At 39.4% G+C, this 17,611-nt stretch overlaps 1 pseudogene; it reads right to left on the bottom strand.

Annotated features, from left to right (window-relative positions):
- Positions 1–15,781: 15,781 nt before the first annotated feature.
- On the bottom strand, positions 15,782–16,454 carry LOC102757849 (annotated as a pseudogene).
- Positions 16,455–17,611: the final 1,157 nt, after the last annotated feature.

Here is a 17,611-nt window from a genome sequence, read left to right as displayed (position 1 = left end):
AGCCATTTTCTAATAAAACGTGTGGCAAAGGTAGGTTTATAGATGTTCATATGGAATATAATAGCATAATTAATAAATTACAATATGGGAATAAACTCTGTTTCATGTATTCGGAACTGTAAGACTACTTTTGTCCCAGCCTGTCTATCCACCTGTGTCTTGAGTTTTTTTAAAAGCCTGAGTTAATAATAAATGTACAAAAATCTTCTGTAGCATGCATTTTTAATTGACCTCATGTACATTATGCTTTGTTTTTCTTTTTACATAAGCTGAGAATTTTGAAAAACCTGGTGACTCAATAACCACTAATCCCAAACTTCTGATGAGTAATATTTATAAAGCAATTATCTTATTTTTTAAGTCAGCCAAGTGACTCATGAAATTCTAAGAGTTTAAGAACAAACAAATCATTAAAAGTTGGTCATCTTATCCCAACACCATCATCTTTCAAATAAGCAGGAAAAAATCCCAGAAATTATTCTTTTCTAACATTTATAATTAGATAAGGACAAAATAAAAGATTTATTTACCTTTGAATGTAACTTTATACCTATCACACTGAGTGCTTCATGAATTAAATTGACTTGAGCCAAGTTTTCATGACTCTCCATCCTTCCAATCATGGATGGTATAATCTTTTGGGTCCTTTCTCAATATTTATACTCTTATCATCTAGCAACATAAACTAAAGTTGCATAATTGAAGTCCATACTGAGAGCATGGGATCAGTTAAACCAGTCACATGAGTTATAAAGCTATTGAGCTTACATACATAGAGAACACTTGATTATTATTTCCATATCATATTACACTTTTGGACTATTTAGATGAACATTGTTTTCTTGAAGACAGAAACAAAGAGGGGGGCTACCAATCTATAGCATCCGACTAAACAAACAAAGGTGTGTGTATTCATTTGAATATTTTACTAATCACAACCATTGCTATAAACTATAAACTTTCCAGGTAGGTCACAGAATGTTGAAAGATGCAATTTTAGGCCTGAAGGTTAGCATTAAACCTCCTTGGAAAAACAAAATATCTTAAAAAAAAAAGAAAAAAGAAAAAGAACATACCTGTGGGGAAGAAGTTTAGGCAAACTGGCATCTTATCTGAGGGACAGTTAGTTATTGAAGAACCAAATTGCCTTCCTCTGAAGTACTCTCACTTATAAGGGACAAAGGTATAACAACAAAATTCCTTTAAATTCTCATTTTAAAGCATGATCCTTGATATTACTTGTTCCATAAACTTAATATATATTGGTTAGTGAAACTCGTCGTTATATTGAATTGTGTCTATTAAGTTTATTGTAATCATCCCTAGTCCTCAGTAACAATTCCAATAGTTTAGCTTTATAGAGACAAAAAGTTACTCTAGTTATTCTAAAAACTAGTGGCCTGGTGCACGAAATTCATGCACATTAAAAGGGAATTAATTAGAAGAAATATTTTAATATTGCTATTTGCCCTTTCTCTATAATAGAAGTGTCAGAGATGAAAGAAAATTGGCAAAATGTATATGAAAATCTCCCTCCTGTCAGAGTCTGGGGTGCACTGTGGGACCTAGAGTCAAGTCTTCACCCACCACCCGCTCGTGTTTTGAAAACACAAGAGACCCAGACTCAGACGGCCCCACCCCCACTGGGTGAGATGCAGACCTCGCCAGCCCCACCTTCGTCAAGCCCCTCCAGGTGGCGGGGCGCAGCCTCAAGTCTCCTGGCCAAGTACTGGGTGGGGGGGTCCCCCATTAAGCCCTGCCAGGTGGGGGGCCTGGCCTGAGGTCCCCTGTCAAGCCCCGTTGGGTGGGAGGCGCAGCCTGAGGTCCTTCGCCCCAGCCAGGCGCCATGCAGCCGCAGGTCCCTGCTGTTTGGTCGTGATGTTACAGCCTCCTGGCTAATTTGCATATTCCTCTATTATTATGATGATCTGTCTTGTCCATAGATTCTCTAGAAGCTGTATCATTCCACTCAAAAGAGTTCAGCTTAGTGTATGCCACTGGTTAGCTATGATAATTCCTGTTTTTATCAGGAGTCAGCTCACTAGGATCAGAGTCTTTGTGCTCTATTCTGAACTTATGATGACTTTTGTAATCTACATATTGATTCAACCTTCCTCAGGTTCTAATACAAATACTGTCCATAGGCATAAAGAAGCTCAATGCTCCTGGGCCAACATTAACTTAGTTTTGCTTTTAGTCCTATATAACTTTACTGTTTCTTTCTTAATGCCCACATTTTTCACTTAATCATTCTCCAAAACCTGAGAATGCATTATGTGCTAAACTGGAGAAAGCAAATTGATGATGTGCATGTTGCTATTTCTACAACTAGTGCGTAGGACAGACATCATTAATCAATCACGCCACTTTTGCTAGCATGATTATGTCCACACACTGTCCTAGATAGCGACTGCCTGGGAGCTGGACTGCAAGTTGAAAGCTATTTAAGATCTCTGTGCTGGATATGACAAGTGATAAATGAAAAAAACACTCTGACCACACAGAATAGTGGGGAAGACAGAACAACAAGCCATTAGATACAATGCAGTACCTAATATATTATAGATTTGAGCATACACATGACAACACATAAGAAAGCCAGGCTTGGGAAGGAATATGAGAGAGTAACAGTCTCTGCCCAGAGGAGGTAAGCCTGAATTTAGAACAGCTGGGAATTGACCGGGTGAAGGGCACTCCATCAAGGCAGAGGCGGTGAAATGTGTGAAGCTAATTAGACCTGAGAGACCGTGGCTCCTTTGGAAAACACCGGCACACTTACCCGTGGCTGGTGACAAGTAGTGGTGAGGGATTTGTCAGAGTCAAGGCACTGCCAGCTCCCGGAAGCCATAGAAAGTGTTTGGTTTCATTCTAAAGGCAATGGGAAGCCACTGATGGATGTAAGGCAAGGAATCCCTACTGTAAAAAGATCACTTTCACAGCAGTGCGAAGAACAGAGTGGAAGAAGGTAAAGCAGGAAAACCTGCTGGGAGGCTGAGGCATTAACTGAGAGGAATGATGAGCGCAGTGATCAGACAGAGGATTTTTTAAGAAGTTCTAATTAATAGAATTTGGTGACTCATAATTAGCTGTGGTATGAAGAAATAGAAAATTAAAAAAAATCAAAGGTGAATGCCAAATACATACCCTGTAGCCTTATTTCTGTCCCTGAACTTCAGTGTTCTTTGTTCTCCAAGAGTGTGAATTCTCATTATTATTACACCAGTTACTCTCTACGCCCTTAGGGTTTTCCCAGCTATTAGAACCTTGTCATCTGAAATTCCCTTACTACTTTAAGAGTCTCCCCTGATCTTGATCTTAGTTTGGACCTACGGCTAACAACACACATGACCTGGTTGCCCTTCTGCTAGTTAGCTCGGTCTTTCAGCTAGTGTTAAATTTCTCTATAGGCACAATTTTTAAATTCAAGAGATTTCAGAGACTCAACTCTCTGGTCCTATTATGGTGTCACCATCCCTCCTCCCACCTGCCTTACATGGTATGTGTGTGAAGACTCCCCATTCTGACCAACTGTGAAACATTAGTCATCCAGTTTGCACCTCTTCTTGCAGCCTTTGAAAGGAACACTTTTATTAAAAAATGGGAAGTCAATGGTCTTTACAATTTTTATTTTATTAGAGGGTAAGGATAAGAATGAGATAACAGAGGCAAGCAACTCCGGAGCACATTTTCAGGAACTGTGTTTCACTTTTGTAAGTATAGTCTGCAGAACCATAAAGCTATTATAGAGAATAATGGAGAACGGTTACCATCATCTCCTGCAGGCAAGTACCTGGAGGGCAAACACAAAACCTGTGGTTTCCACAAAGGAGAATGTATCTTCTTGTGCCATGTAGGCTCTCCCTGGATTATTAACTGTAGCTGCAGATAATTTATTTAAAACACGGCAGTGCACTTACCAACTATAAGAAAGCAAATACAGTTTGTTGTATAACTCACTGCAGGCTTTCCAGACAGGTCATTCCTAATCCTTCCATTTTCATGTCACCAGCACACTGTGCAGAAGCCAGAATTTTCTAGTGCTCTATTGCACTAACTCGGTACATTTTTTGGAAACACCGGAGCAGTTTAAGAGTACTATTTTTGATTGTAAGAAACTACTATGAACAACTATGTGCCTAAAAGCTGGAAAGTGTGGATGAAATAGACAAATTCGTAGAAAAATAAAATTTTCCAAACCTGAATAGGCCAATAACAACGGATGAAATATAAGCAGTAATCAAAAACTACCAAACAAAAGTCCTGGTTTAGACGGCTTCCCAAGGGAGTTTTACAAAACATTCAAAGAACTGACACCTATCCTCCTCAAACTTTTCCAAAAAACCCCAAGAGGATGGAACACTTCTAAACTTTTTTTATGAGGCCAGCATTATCCTAATTCCAAAACCAGTTAAAGTCACTACAAAGAAAGAGAAGTACAGGTTAATATTCCTGATGAACATAAATGCTAAAATCCTCAAGATAAATGCTAAAATCCTCAAATGATATTAGAATATAAAATCCAATAATATATTGAAAAAATCATAAACTACATTACCAAGTGGGATTTATTCTGGGGATGTAAGGTTGTTACAATAAAGGTAAATCAATAAATGTGATACACCATATATACAAATTGAAAGATAAAACCACATGATCATATCAGTAGATGCAGAAAAAGCATTTGACAAAAATCCAACACACTTTTTTGATAAAAACTCTCAGCAAAGTGGGAATAGAGGGAACATATCTCAACATGATAAAGGCCATATATGACAAACCTACAGCCAACATCATACTCAATGGGCAAATGTACAGGAACAAGACAGCAATGCCTGCTTTCACTACTCTTATTTAATCCAATACTAGAAGTATTTGCCACAGCAAATAGAGAAAAATAAAACATAAAAGGCAGTCAAATTGGAAAGGAGGAAGTAAAACTCTCATTATTCACAGATGGCATAATATTGTACATAGAAAACTCTAAAGACTCCACCAGAAAACTGCTAGATTTAACAAACAAATTGGGCAATGTAGCAGGATACAAAATTAACATCCCAAAATCAATAGCATTTTTATACTTGTACACCAATAATGAATTCTCAGAAAAGGAAACTAAAAAAAAGAATCCCATTTACAAATGCAACAAAGAAATTAAGATTCCTAGGAATAAACTTAACCAAGGAGGTAAAAGACTTGTACTCAAAACTACAAGACATTGAAAAAAACATAAAAGATGATATTAAAAAAGTCAAAGAATATACCATGTTCATGGGTTGGTAGAATTAACAGCAGTAAAAATTCCATACTACCGAATGCAATCTATAGATTCAATGTAATCTCTATTTAAATAGCAATGGCATATTTCACAGATCTAGATAAAATATTCCAAAAATGTATATGGGGCCAAAAAAGATCTCAAATAGCCATAGCAATTTTGAGAAAGAACAAAGTAGGAGGGGATCACAATACCAGATATCAAACTATACTACAAAACTACTGTACTCAAGACAGACTGGTACTGACCTAAGAACAGGCATATAGATCCATGGAACAGAACAAAGCACCCAGAAATTGACCCAAGCCATTATGTTCAATTAATATTTGACAAAGAAGGCAAGAGCATACAATGGAGTAAAGATAGTCTCTTCAGTAAATGATGCTGGAAAAAATGGGCAGATAGATGCAAAAAGATGAAACTAGATCACCAACTTACACCATGCACAAGAATAAACTCAAAATGGATAAAAAACTTATAGCTTGCTACCCTGCCCCCTCCTGTAGCTCTCTGCTGCCCGCTTGTAGCCAGTAGCTTGCTGCTGCCTTCCTGTAGCTCTCTGCCCCCTGCCTTACCCTCCTGTAGCTCCCTCTGCCTCTCCACCCCCCTCATAGCTTGCTACCCTGCCTACTCCTGTAGCTGTCCACCACCTGCTTGTAGCTCACTATCCCACCCTCCGGCTGATCTGTGATCCAGTCATTTCACAGTCAGTCATTACACTTCATGGCATAACAACTATTTGCATATTACATCTTTATTATGTAGGATATGAAAAAAGAAAAGAAAAAGAAACCATCAATAAAATAAAAATGGAGTCCACCGTATGGGAGAACATATTTGCCAATGATACATCTAATAATGGGTTAATATCCAAAATATTTAAGGAACTCATACAACTTAACAAAAGGAAGACAAACAATCCAGTTAAAAAATGGGCAAAGGACCAAAATATGTCCACTTCTGTAAAGTGGACATACAGATAGCCAAGATACATGAAAAAATATTCAAAGTCACTAGTCATCAACAATGAAATGCAAATTAAATGACATGTAAATTAGAGATGCAAATTAAAACAACAATGAAATATCACCTCAAACCTGTCAGAATGGCTACCATCAACAAAGCAACAAATGACATGTGCTGGTGAGGATGTGGAGAAAAGGGAACCCACATACACTGCTGTTGGGAATGCAGACTGATGCAATCATTATGGAAAACAGTATGGAGTTTCCTAAAAAAATTAAATATGGAATTGCCATTTGACCCAGTGATCCCATTTCTAGGAATATATCCTAAGAAATCTGAAACGTCAATCAGAAAGAATATATACACCCCTCTGTTCATAGAAGTGCAACTTACAATAGTGAAGATCTGGAAACAGCCCAAGTGCCCATCAGCAGATGAGTGGATAAAAAAGCTGTGGTACATTTACACCAATGAATACTACACAGCAGTGAAAAAGGATCTCTTATCCTTTGAGACAGCATGGAGGAACCTGGAGAGTATTATGCTAAATGAAATAAGCCAGCCAGAGAAAAACAAGTATCAAATGATCTAATTCATATGTGGAATCTAATGAACAAAATAAATTGTTGAACAAAATAGATCCAGAGACATAGATGCATGAAACAGACTGTAGAATCTCAGAAGGAAGGCAGGTATGGGTGGGTGGATGGGAAGAAATCAACAGACCTTTGTACACAGAGGGCAAGGAGAGACCGAAGAAAGAGGCCACTCCAGATTGGTAAGTGGCAGATTTTCTAGGCAAGGGAACTTACATATGAGACTTGTCTTAGCTATAAGATGTCAGAATCTGAAAATTTATGTAGAGGCTTTTAACAGGGTTCAATCACATAGACCATCCAGATGGTCTCAATACCACCTTAATCTCAGAAAGCTGTGTCCTCAAAACATCTGCCACTGTGGGAACAGTGGGTGGAACTTGCATTCCAAGGATAGATGGAGGTGAGGAGTCTCCAATTGCCTGGGTCCAGCTTGTGGGTCAACTAGTAGTCATGTCCTCTCATGAACTCATACAATATAAAATTGGCTTGCAGGTGCTGGGGAAGTATGACAGTATCCAGGCCATCCCAGAGGAACAAAATATGGACCATTTCTCAGCAGCACACCTAAAGGAGCCTCAAAGTTATCTTTTGGAAAACAATGTTCTGTATCAAATAGGGCACTGGACTTGAGTCAACAGGAAAAAAAATTGATTCTTCTTTCAAAGTCCAACTCCACATAGTATCCTGACACCTGGGTGATTAAGACACTGCTTCTAAGCTGAAGGGATTAAGAATTACAACTTGTCAATTACAAAATAGTCATAGCATGGAGAATATAGTCAATAATCCTATATAATAAAAGCCTAATATGCTAAGGACCTTTCAACCAATCAAAGTGTAATATGCTAATGAATACTAAGGGTGATCAACTGCTTGCTATGACATGCACTGACAACCAGGGGGCAGATTCTCCAACCAGTAGGTTAGCTTGCTGCTGGGATCCAGCTGATCAGGACTGAGCGAGACAGGCCAGACATGCCTTGGAGCCCTCCTATGGTCCTCCCCAGCTGGCCAACCTCCCACGTCCCTCCCCGGCCCCAGTCATGCACCAGTGGGGTCCCTCGGCCTGGCCTGCACCCTCTCGCAATCCGGGACCCCTCGGGGGATGTCAAAGAGCTGGTGTTGCCCAATCCTAAAGGCCAGGCCAAGGGACCCCACTGGTGTATTAATTCATGTAATGGGCCTTTAGTTTATATATATAAAAGGCTAAGTGTCCATCTGACCAGTAGCTATGATGTGCACTGACCACCAGGAGGCAGACGCTCAATGAAGGAGCTGCCATGATGTGCACTGGCCATCCTATATAATAAAAGCCCAGTGATCAAACAGTGGAATGACCAGAATGAGCGGTTGACTACTCTCTATGATGCACACTGACCACCAGGGGGCAGATGCTCAACCCCTTGGTGGTCAGTGCACTCCCACAGTGGGAGCGCCTCTTGGCTGACTGGGATGAGCAGCTGCTCCCACAGTGGGCTGATCCCTGCAGGTCACGCCCCCCCCTCCAGTGCACAAATCCCATGCACCGAGCCTCTAGTTTAAAAATAAATGGCTCCATGGAGCTGGAGCCAACAAACCAACACCAGGCTTCCCCTAAATGGGACACAGGCCCCACCAACACCCCGAGTGACATCCCACCAAATCTCAGCAAACACTGCCAAGACCCCAAAGTGCAAAATGTGGCCCACAGCCCAGCCCAGAAAAACACCCAGCTTCCTCTCCCTAGCAACTAGCCTCCTTGGAGTTTCTTCAGCCCAGGAACCCCACTTGCTTTATAGCCAGGTCCAAACATTTTACAGTTTAACCAAATGTCTGTGAAGTATTTTCACCTGCCTCATCTTATTTGATCCTCACAGAAGTCCTGGAGTACTAGGTAGATAGGAGACTTGACAGAATCCTATTTTCTTTCCATAAGCCAGAAAACGGAGATTTAGAAAGTTTAGAACTTGACCCGACTGAAAAAAAGTAAGAAATGGTGGAACTTGAAAATAACCTCAATTTTTTTTCCTGCACAGAATATAGTCAAACCCTGCTATAGTTAAATATTGTACCCTTTGTTCTCCCTGCGTGATCTATAATAATAATCTGCTTTGTGTTGATGTTTACTGCTGTGTTGCTGACAATTACCTGAAAGAGAAGTTGGGGTGTTCCACTGAGCTGGAAAAAGTTTAGCTAAATCAGAAAGCAGGCCTAATTAAGCAAGTTAATATATATATAAATATGGCTAAGTTGACTCACGCATGTGCAATAAATGTAAAGCTCTCGCTGGTGCCAATCATATCCATGTGTTTTGTTCTGTCATTGTCGATCATGAATTTAGTTTACACTTCTATTATAGAGAAAGGGCGAATAGCAATATTAAAAATATTCCTTCTAATTAATTGCCTTTCAATGTGCACAAATCCATGCACCGGGACACTAGCATTGTAATAACTATGTATGGTGCTAATTAGATACTGGAAATATCAGGGGGGGCACTTTGTAAAGTCCATGATTGTCCAATCACTTTGCTATACACCTGAAACTAATACAAAATAATATTGAAAATAAACTGTAGCCGAAACCGGTTTGGCTCAGTGGATAGAGCGTCGGCCTGCGGACTGAAAGGTCCTGGGTTCGATTCCGGTTGAGGGCATGTGCCTGGGTTGCGGGCACATCCCCAGTGGGAGATGTGCAGGAGGCAGCTGATCGATGTATCTCTCTCATCGATGTTTCTGGCTCTCTATCTCTCTCCCTTCCTCTCTGTGAAAAATCAATAAAATATATTAAAAAAAAAAAAGAAAATAAACTGTAATTGAAAAATAGAAACAAAAAAAAGAAGCTGCTTCTCATCAATAAGATAGTGAATAGCCTCAAGTCAAGTGTAGCTTTTGAGGGCTATTTGAAATGCTAGCCTCCTCTATGGTATTAGAAAGCTACATTAAATAGTATTGCTTCTATAGAAATACCTGTAGACAGTACAAAGACAGCAAAGTGAAAAAGGAGAGTTATGTTTCATTCGGGGCATCTGGGAAAATCTGGCTGGGGGAAGGGGGCCCTCAGCAGGCAAGTCTTTTCCTTCATCAAAGATAAGTGCCAGAGGCTTGCTTGGAGTACCACGATGCTTTGTTCTAAATCTGTGTCTACCACGCAGCCTTTCGATTACAATTTAGCTTCCCATGTACTTTCCCACCGGGCAGAGAATATAACTCACCCATGAGCATTTGAGGAAATATAATTGTTTTATTTGTAATGCCCCAATGTTTGAAGTTTCTTTATTTCCTTTCTTTATTTTTAGACAGGCTTTATTGAGACATAATTCACATACCAGGCCATTCAACCATTTAAAATGTATAATTCAATGTTGTTGTTGGGTATAATCAAAGTTGCTAAACCATTATCAAAATCAAATTTAGGTACTTTTTTTACTACTTTTATCACCCCCAAAAGAAAGCTCATAGCCATTAGCAGTCTATCTTGATTTTTTAGGATGTTTTTTACAGTTTCATAGAGATATAATTGGCATATAGCATTGTATATGTTTAAAGTGTGCAATGTAAGGATTTGATACACATGTATATTACAAAATGCTCACCATAAAAAGTTAGCTAACACATTCTTTGCCTCACATGATTGCCATTTTTGTTATTATTATAATAATATTTAAGACCCACTTTCATAGTAACTTTCAAGTATACAATAATGTTAACTATAAGCACTGTACTGTACATTGGATCCCAGAAGTTATTCATCTTATAACTGAAAGTTTGTACCCTTTGACCAACATTTCTTCATTTCCCCCCATTCATCAGTTGATACATAAAAAGGTTCTTTCCATTTTTTGGCTATTATGAGTAATGATTCTGTGAATATTTATATAAAAGTTTTGGTGTAAAAATTTTTTCAATTCTTTGGAGTATATACCTAGGAATGGAATTTCTGGGACATATGGTAAGTCTAGGTTTAACATTTTGTCCTCAAACTGTTTTCCAAAATGATTTCACCATTTTACATTCCCAGTAGCAATGTGTGAGGGTTCTAATTTCTCTACATCTCTGCCAACACTTGATAATTGTGTTTTTTCATTTTTATCATTAAGTGTCTGTCTTTTCTATCATGGGCATCCTAATAGTTTTATGGGTATTTTTTACTTTCTTGATGGCATTAATTGATCCCAGATTTTTAAGGCAGAGTAGAAGAGTGTTAATTTTCTTAGGAATAAAATGCACTTTTTATTAATTTTAGAGAGTAAGGGAGAGAGAGAGAGAGAGAGAGAGAGAGAGAGAGAGAGAGAGAGAGGAGAAACATCAATGAGGAGAGAGAATCATTGATCGGCTGCCTCCTGCATGCCTCCTATTGGAGATCAAGCCCACAGCCCGGGCATGTGCCCTGATTGGGAATCGAACTGCGACCTCCTGGTTCATGTTCCTTTGAGCCACATCAGCCAGACGAAGAGTGTTCATTTTCAATGTTCAGAATGTTTCAGCCTGTTCATTTTCAATAAATTGATTCACAAAAGTTGACTAAGCATTTAATTTTGCAAAGATCTTTGATTTGGAAAGCAAAGACAAATAAGACATTATTTTTTAAGGCATTTAGAGTCTTTCAGGGAAGAAGGAAAATACAGGTATATACTTACAGATAATGTGGGTAATGTAGTCCTGGAGATTTTGATTAATTATTATTGAAATACTGAGTATGAGATGCACAGCACAGCTTGGGAAGGTCAAGTAAAGGCTTTCTGTAGCAGTTGATGAAAAAAGAGTCTTCAGGTAAATCAGATAATTTAGAGGAAGATAGAGATTTTTGACTATGAACAAAAACATGGGAGAATTGCAAGCTATTTGATGTTCGTGGATTATATCATAAAAGTCTGGGAATGGTTGCAAAATATGATTTTAGAGAAGCCAGATACCATCACACTATTGGACACTTATAGAGCCTGAATTATGTCCTGTTGTTTATAGAATGAAATCCCCAAAATTAAACAATCATGTAGTTTAAATCTAAATACAAATGCATACATACATCTATAATAATAAAAGTGTAATATGCTAATTAGATCAGATGTCCTTCCAGACAACCTTCCAAACAAAGCCGGGGCTGCAAGGGAAGACTGGGTCCCGGCTGCCAGAGGGAAGCCGGTGCTGGCAGCCGGGGGAAGGAAGGCCTACACTTGTATGAATTTTGTGCATCGGGCCTCTGGTATAAATATAAACTTGAAAAACTGCAACAGATAACTGACATAAATTCAACAAAATATTAAGCTTTAAGTGCAATAGTGTTTTTTAGTGGTTAAAGCATCAGCCCTGCACACCAAAGGTTATGGATTGAATTCCTGGTTAAGGGCAAGTACCTGGGTTGCAGGTTCCATCACAGCCTGATCCAGCCACATGTGGGAGGCAACCCATTGAATGTGTTTCTCTCACATCAATGTTTCTCTCTGTCTCTTTCTCTGTCTCTCTTTCCCCCTCTCCCTCCCTCCCATTCTCTCTAAAAATTCATGGAAAAAATATCTTATGGTGAGGTAATGGGAAAAATATCCTCAGGTGAGGATTAATAGCAACTACAACAACAATATATATAATCTATATATATAAAAGGCTAATATGCAAAGTGTCCCCTTGGGAGTTTGACTGGGAGACCAGGAGTTCAATTGCTCACTATGATGTGTGCTGACCACCAGGGGGCAGCACAGAATATGGCAGGCGAACAGTGGCGGCAGTGGGGCACTGAGGGAGTGAGGGAAGGAAAAAGCAGGGAAACGGGGGGGAGGGGGGCCAGGGAACCTGATGGGCCCTGATCACAGGCCAGGCCGAGGGACCCTACCTGTGCATGAATTTCCTGTGCTGAGCCTCTAGTATATATATATATATAGTAGAGGCCTGTTGCGTGAAGATCAAGGGCAAGTACCTGGGTTGCAGGTTCCATCACAGCCTGATCCAGCCACATGTGGGAGGCAACCCATTGAATGTGTTTCTCTCACATCAATGTTTCTCTCTGTCTCTTTCTCTGTCTCTCTTTCCCCCTCTCCCTCCCTCCCATTCTCTCTAAAAATTAATGGGAAAAATATCCTCAGGTGAGGATTAATAGCAACTACAACAACAATTTGTGCAATAGGCCTCCCTTCCCTTGGCTGCTGGCACTAGTTTTCCTACAGCACCCGGGACCCAGGCCTTCGCTCTGGCTGGGCTCTGGCCAGAGCCCTCCCCCCCCAGCCATCAGGCTTCACTGCTCCGCTGATCCCGGGACCGTGAGGCCTCGTGGCTCCGCTGATCCCGGAGGTGTGAGGCCCCCCAAGCTCCGCCCATCCCGGGGCCATGAGGCCTCTTGGCTCCACTGATCCTGGGGGCATGAGGTCTCGCTGCTCCGCTGATCCCAGGGACGTGAGGCCTCGCTGCTTGGCATCTTCGGGTACGCTTGGCTTCACTCTACCGCTTCCTGGAGGCTAATATGCAAACTAACCACCATCTTTCTTGGTGGTTAATTTGCATATCACCCTGATTAGCCAATGGAAAATGTAACAAAGTTACGGTCAATTACCCTTTTGTCTTTTATTACATAGGAGATATATATATATTTAACTCAATTTGAAAATGATTTTAGCTAATCTATTCTGCCATATGTGACTGTAATAAATTTATTCATCTTTACTCTCTTTAAAATTTTAGCATTTTTTTGCTTATGTCCCTTAAAAAATAAGGTCAGAGTCTTCCCAATAATGTTCATGATTATTTTCCTGCTTGATTTGAGAGAGCATATAGTACTGTAATAATTTCATCATCTGGCAGAAATATGATACTAGGTAAAATAATCTTTGCAGCAACATGACTAGAGAGTAAAGAAGATTCAAATAGATTTATTCTTTAAAAAATTTTTTTTATTGATTTCAGAGAGGAAGGGAGTGGGGAGAGAGACAGAAACATCAATCATGAGGAGAATCATTGATCAGCTCCCTCCTGCACTGCCCATACTGGGGATGGAGCCCAAAACCCAGGTATGTGCCCTGACTTGGAATTTAACTGTGACTTCTGGTTCATAGGTCAATGCTCAACCATTGGGCAACATTTGCCAGGCCAAAGAGATTACTTCTTTTTTAAAAAATATATTTCTATTTATTTCAGAGACTAAGGGAGAGGGAGAGATAGAAACATCAATGATAAGAGAGAACCATTGATTGGCTGCCTCCTGCATGCCCTCCAGTAGGAATAGAGCCCACAATCAGGGCACCCTCACCTCCTGGTTCACAGGTTGACACTCAACTATTGAGCCATGCTGGTTGAGCTAAAGAGATTAATTCTTATTCAAAATGATATTTGCCTGAGAAATCTCACCAAGATGTCAGAGTAGGAAGCTCTAGACCTACCTTCCCCCTACAAACATACTGAATTAGCAGCAATGCAGGGACCAATATGCATGAATTTATTTCTGGGCTCTCTATTTTATTCCATTGGTCTATGAGTCTTTTTATTATGTTGGTACTATACAGTTCTAAGTATTATAATTTTGCAATAGAGTTTGAAATCAGCAAGTGTCATGCCTCCAGCTTTGTTCTTCTTTCTCAAGGTATCTTTGGTTATTTGGAGTCTTTCATAGTTCCATATGAATTTAAGGATTTAGAAAAGTTTCTTTAAAACAATTTGTATCACTTTTTCAATGCCTCTCCATCATGTTCAAGATAATAGTCATTCTCCTTAATTTATCACTCAGTTCCTTGTGATCTGACATCTGCTTCTCCCTAGTTTCAATGACTGGCTCGGTTTTAACCCTTCATGCTTCAAACTATTATGTACCTTCAAAACCTTTGGTGGCTTCTTATTATTTAACAAAATATCAGTTCCTCTAATAATTCCAGGCGTAAAATTTAATGTAAATGTGCTGGATACATATTTTGTATCAAGTTCATGACCATGTTCCATTGAAATCCTTACTTTATTGACTGCCTCTTCCATTGGATTCCTTGAGGAGAGTTTTAAGTTGTCATCCTGTGCCCTCCTAAGACCTAGCACAATTCTTAATACATTGTCAGGTTCGGGCAATGTGTATGACCCATGCATAAATATAAACAAATGAATGACTTCTCAATTTGTTTCTAAAATAGTTAGAGAGACTAGGGAATGGTGACTGGCCTGTGTTATGGTGGTACCGAGTGGGCTTGGCATGACGGTACTAGCTGGTGGTGGGAACTTACAACTAGTGCCAAGGGAAGGAGCACTGGGCTTTATTATCAGCTCACTCTGCCCAGATTGGCAGAACAGGAAGAGGTTGCAGCGGGGCTTAAAAGTGTTGATAGTTGGACATCAAAAATGGAGTCAGACTCTTCAGTATAAAACTGAATATTTACTCTCTAAACCAGCCGTGGGCAAACTACGGCCTGCGGGCCAGATCCGGCCCATTTGAAATGAATAAAACTATTGAAAAAAAAACCCATACCCTTTTATGTAATGATGTTTACTTTGAATTTATATTAGTTTACACAAACACTCCATCCATGCTTTTGTTCCGGCCCTCCGGTCCAGTTTAAGAACCCATTGTGGCCCTCGAGTCAAAAAGTTTGCCCACCCCTGCTCTAAACTCTGGATTTCTTGCTTGAGAAAGACCATAATTTTCCTCATGCCAATAATATACTTGCTAATTTTTTCTTCCTGATGCACACATAGATCCCACTGTACCATATGATTGTTGAAAATGGTTGGTAAATACTGTTCAGAAAAATTCCCTAAACTATTTTTACACTTGTTTCATGTAAATTAATGTGCAGAATTATTTTTTAAGACAATAAATATGATTTGATAACTTATAAAAGTAAAATGGGTGAGATAAACGGGTTAAAGTCACTATTTGCATACTTGCCTCCCTATCTGGTGGTTCTGATTTAACATTATGTTCAAGAACACTCTATGTTTGTTTTTATTTAAGATTGTTTGGCTTTTTAAATTTTATTTTAAGGAGGGAAGGGGATTTATTTGCCTTTCCTGGCCTTGGTTTTCCTCAGCTAGAACTCCAGTTCCTTGCCTTCTAGCACAGAGCCATTTGCTGTGCCACATTGGCCTGGGGCCTGGTCTTGAAGAGATGCATATAAGAAGCTTGCCCTGCTGGAACTGTGCTTCTAGGAGATGGCTGATTTTGGCATTCTTTTTCCTTTCATCATATTTCTTCTGAATTTTCTTTGATCGTTTTTTGTTTACAGTCTCTTTGTTCTTCATCAGAAGTCAGCTAGACCCCGTGCTTTCAGCCCAGGGGTACTGAGTGCTGTCACTGAGCACGATGTAGTTCTCTGCTAGGGTCTTGGTGCAGACCAGTTCGTTGTTGGATGCTTTGTAGACAACATTAAAAATCCTTGCTTTGCACATAAAACACTAGAAACCCCAGGAGAAGTTGCCCACATCCAGCCTCAAGACTCGGTACTTCTTGTTGCCTCCACGTATGCAGACTGTGTGTATGCGTCGGGGGCCAATCTTAGGGTTGGCAGCAGGGCATCCCCGCTCATACTTTCCCTTTTTGTGATAGGACTTCCTCTTGCCCCTGGTCTTGCTGTGCTTGTGCCAGTTGTCCTGAGAGATGGCCAGGACTAGGTGCCCACTGGAAAGAGCTGTCTGGCTTCTTCTGTAAATGTTACCATTAGCATTTGGCATGAGAATGACACATTTCCATAATAGACAACATTTGTGAATAACAAAGATGATGCAGTTAATATATATTAAACTAGGTGAAAAGCTTTAAAACTTTTTACCTCTTAATTAGAATTAGTCACAATTAAGAGCTTTGGTGGCATGTAATTTAACTATTTATGACAAAAAATAAGGTTGTGATAAAATCCCTGCTAAATCCTAATATTTATAGTAAAGTAAAACAAATAAAGGGTATAATCAGGCAGATTCTTCTTTTAGAGATTTCAAATATTTTGCTTAATTGCACTCTTTGAAATCATCTAGATGTGTGTTCAGTGACCTCTTTTAAAAAGTAAGTGGGAATTTGGAAATAATTCTTTGGACAGAAATTGAATTTCTTTTCCCCCCACAACTCGATCCTGATGAACTCATCTGAGAGCAGTGCTATTGCTGTAGACAATAAAAGTGATGAACTGGGATACATTTAATGGATCACAAAGTTAAATGAGAAAGGCCCTCTAGGGCTGTAAGACTTGCCATGGGTCACCTTTTTCAGTAATTTTTGACCCTTTTCATCTCATGGCACGCATAAACTAATTACTAAAATTCTGAGGTACATCAAAAAATGTATTTGTTGCCTATCTGACAAAAGTAGATATAATTTTGATTTATTCACACAGGACAGCTATTGTTGTGTTGGCTGTTGTCATGTTTTCTAAATTTGACAATATAAATGGAAGAGGTCAGTGAGCCTGACTAAGTAGTCAGGTATTGCATGTTTTAAAAATTCTTGAGGCATCCTGGTTGAAAATCGCTGCCTTATTCTTCACTTAAAAAGTAGATGTTGGAAGATAAACTCACGTAACTCTAGCCATTTTAGAGAATAAAATCAGGTCTTAGTTATAACTGCCTTTTTCTCATAATAGGTGGATTAAAAATTAACTGCCCAAATTGGGAATGCTCCTAAACTATCCTTAATCACAGGCCTGATTTGTTAGACTTTTCTTGTAAAGAAATTTCAAAAGACTGGTAGAAAACAATATAAAGATAACTTGTGTTGAATTGGACAGGGAAACTGCTTCCCGTACAAGTGGAACTATTATATAGGTATAGATAGAGTATCGACTTTTGATTTTGTTGTTGTTTGCAGAAGAGACACCTGCTTTACAAATTGTTAAGTA

Source organism: Myotis davidii, unplaced genomic scaffold (assembly GCF_000327345.1).
Source record: "Myotis davidii unplaced genomic scaffold, ASM32734v1 scaffold506, whole genome shotgun sequence".
Classification (NCBI taxonomy): domain Eukaryota; kingdom Metazoa; phylum Chordata; class Mammalia; order Chiroptera; family Vespertilionidae; genus Myotis; species Myotis davidii.
This window is presented reverse-complemented; position numbering and strand designations above follow the sequence as displayed.